The sequence below is a fragment of the Toxorhynchites rutilus genome, chromosome 3, assembly GCF_029784135.1.
Source record: "Toxorhynchites rutilus septentrionalis strain SRP chromosome 3, ASM2978413v1, whole genome shotgun sequence".
Classification (NCBI taxonomy): domain Eukaryota; kingdom Metazoa; phylum Arthropoda; class Insecta; order Diptera; family Culicidae; genus Toxorhynchites; species Toxorhynchites rutilus.
In genome coordinates this window covers 95353543-95357178 of record NC_073746.1, presented here as the reverse complement: position 1 = coordinate 95357178, position 3636 = coordinate 95353543, and the positions used below count along the sequence as shown (strand labels likewise).

At 40.5% G+C, this 3636-nt stretch overlaps 1 non-coding gene across 1 annotated transcript; it reads left to right on the top strand.

Moving 5' to 3' along the window:
• Positions 1 to 1082: 1082 nt before the first annotated feature.
• Positions 1083 to 1154, top strand: Trnaq-uug (transfer RNA glutamine (anticodon UUG)). The gene has a single exon. It is a non-coding gene; the product is annotated as a tRNA-Gln (tRNA).
• The last annotated feature ends 2482 nt before the right edge of the window (positions 1155 to 3636 follow it).

The window sequence follows — 3636 nt, the reverse complement described above, 5'->3', positions numbered from 1 at the left end:
TACGATTTCGTTCAGTGAGTATCCTCACATAAATGAGCTGTCTTAATCAGATTATGCTTGGAAATCACTGCCCAGAGTATCAAATCGGCAGTAAAACTGTGAAAACATTGACTGTCCGCGGGCACCGAACGGTCCGTATCTGCGAAAGTTGCATTTAGTTTCATTTGGTCGACTGCAGTAGCAGTTGCAACCACAATCTATATTAAGGTAATATAAAATGCATAAAACACCAAACAGCCGACCGACCGTTTGGGTCCTCTGCTCAGACCGATCGAAAGTTTTGTTTTATCTTCAGCTGTAAAATTATTCCAACCAAGATCGCAGTCGAGAACGGCAGAAGTAACAGAAATTAACACACGATGGGTTTTGGGTAATACACGACTCAGCCCCAAGTACCAATTGGCAGGGGCTGGTTTGAGTCGGATAATGACTGACCGCGAGAACTGTCCGCTCCAAGGCGGGAAAGATAAAAATGTGGTAAAATGGAAATATATAAAACTTTTATTAACCCAGTCAGGTCTGAATTTAGCTCACGGTAGAATAAAAATAAGCTCGTTCGCGATAAGCTAGACATCCGATACACCGACATTGTAACAATTGCAAGCAAATTGTGTATTTGGAAGCAAACTGCCACTTTTCAGGTTATTCTAGTTTAAACGGAGTCGTTCATGGTTGCATGGGTTTTTTTTCGTTATCCAAGGGGCTAAATCGCCGGAAATATGGTATTTATTCATACTTCCTTTCGCCGAGCCAAGTTGCTACAGTTTTGAACGGAACGTCGAAGATGGAGAGTGACTTTTTCGTTCGTCGCACGCGTTTCACGGTAGCGATTTGTTTCTGTTTTAGGCCGCTAATGGAACTGTTTGAATTATTTATCTGCAAGAGAAACGAAATAGTTAAATTCTTTTGGCTCTTTTTGAGCATTTAGCACGGTACAATGGAAGAGATGTGCAGAAAAACTGACAATGCAGCGTCTAAAATGTCTGATGTTTGAGATAACAGACATGAAGGTTGAGTGGTGGAGGAAAATAATCTGTGTGTTTATGATAAGTATTGTATAATAGAATAGTGTAACTTTGTCTGGATCTATGGTGTAATGGTCAGCACTCTGGACTTTGAATCCAGCGATCCGAGTTCAAGTCTCGGTAGAGCCTCCATTTTATTTTTATTTTTTTTAAATTTTATTTCAGACTCCATAGCATTTCCCGCTAGAAAATTGACCCTAATTCTATTGATTCGAATGTTACATTTAATCGGATTATCACAACGAAGTCGAAAGCGGTATTAATTCAAAAAACGAAAGTACAGTAAAACCCTGATTATTCGCGAAATAGTCTGGCAAGGTTACCGCGAATAACGCAATAATGGACTAAACATAAGGTACAAACACAAAAAAAAGGTATTTCGGCATGAAAATTATGTATCAATACAGAAATTATTCAACTATCCATCTTCAAAGTCGTGTACACAAGGATGGTTCTAATCGTATCAACGAGCGCTCGCTACATTCTCTTATTTGATTCATTCAACGCACACAATAATATGTTTTAAATCACTCATGAAACAGAAAACTGACGTGTCAACGAAAACACTGAATGAACACAGCGCGAGAATCATCGTTTGGTATCTGTGCGCGTGTTCATCGATGCTCGCTTGTGTCATTTTATGATTCGTTCGTTAGTTTCTGCCGTCGCTTTACTTTCGTTTCCTGATCCGATTGGGTGCTTAGCCTCGGAGCTTGGGATCGAATCGCTTTGTGATTGAGTGGTGTCGCTCTCAGAAAAGAATTGAATCGCAAGGCAAAAATGCGATGCAATGAAAATATAACTTTTCGATGTGCTAATGCTCGCAGGTGCGCACCTAACAGTTGTAGTCTAGTAACTTTTAAAAGGAAAGCCAATAGGGTTCAGTTTGCTTACCAAATAGTAACTATATATAACCTTCGAAACGTTTGTGCACCCGTGGCCGAGTGGTTAGCGTCATAACTAACATGCCGGGTGTTCGGGTTCGATTCCCGTTCTGGTCGGGGGAATTTTTCGTCAAAGAAATTTCCTCCGACTTGCACTGTGATCACGCGTATTCTAGAGCTTGCCACTCAGAATGCATTCAAGGCGTGTTATTTGGCATAGAAATCTTAACTAAGTACTAATAAAAATGACGCAAGTAATACTACGTTGATACGGCGAAGTTCCTCTAGGAACGTTAGTGCCATTGAAGAAGAAGAACCTTCGAAACGTAATCCATAAATACTTCGAGTTTTGGTTGTCCAATATTTATTATAATACAAATTGTCAAATGCGGTCTTTTGTCCAATAGTGGAGGCACAAGTTCGCAGCCTATGGGGCGCACTTATTGAAATAAACTTTTGCGATAAATTGTATAAAAAATCAATGATTTATCATAAGTAGCGTGTGAAAAAATCATTAGTAGCGTGTGTAGGCATCATCTAAGAGGGGATGGGTAGTTGACTACTTGCTGGCTAGACTGATTTGTTGTAAATTTCGAAAAGGCATACGATGCATCCTCATGAAGCTAGATCTCGTCCCTCTAGTTTTGTAACCTGGTTGTATCCACGCTGGACTTTGATGGCTTTCGCAGAAACACCAAATCTTTGATGAGATCGTTTTATCCAATGGTCTGCAATGGATGATCAGTATCTCTTTATTTTCACTCCGGATGATCGAATTTTCCGGATAATCGAATCATAAAAAAATTAAAAGAAAATCTCTCGGTAAACGTAAAATAACTATGATTTGCACTGACTTATTTGTATAATGCAGTATCTTAGCCACAAATTGACTAGCACCCCATGTAGGAGAAGTAATGTTTTGAATTTCGAAAAAAAATCATTGCCTTGTTACAGCTCATGAACCAAAATATTATTCAAATGATCAAGTCCAAGATCTTCTGCTTCATCTATACCTGTTCCTCAGAAACGCCGATGTCAACGTTTAATGATGTTTCCTTCGTTGTGTCCCCGTTTCGTATCCCTCCTATCCGATCGATAAACTTTTACTTAGTCGCGGCAATACATACACACACAGATGCACGGGCCAAAGGTTGTGCAGTCCACTGAACATTCAACAAGAGCCAAAGGTTGTACCGCTCATGACAACTCTACACGAGCTGATGATTGCGCCGGCTAGTGACCATTCTATCCTGGATTCCTCGAGTCGAGAAAGATGCACCACGCTAGATAGGGGTTACAGACTAGGGGGGCGTTGCTGATTAATGGTCAGCTGCATCCCAATAGGAAGTATCCCGTGTCGGGCACACGTACAGAGCATTGGAGACAACAACATCCCAATTACGAAAACACTTGTAATACTAACCTCGAGCCAACCGCGAGTAATCGGTTACATATTACTAACATAGATAATAAGAAAATTCGTCAAAGTATTGGACTCCCGGCCCCGTGAGGCTAACGCCATATGAGCCTTGATAAAAATATATATTTTGGAAAAAAAAAGTCCAAATACAAGCAAAAGCTTGGCATCCAGAAGCCAAGAAGAGTTCGATGAGATGATTAAGCAAATCAACATTAGGGATGCTATGTTTTGGGTGGCCGAGGCGTGGGACGAGGTACCGACTGATTCCATTGTGATTATGGCAATAGTAAGTAAAGTCTGAATGAGC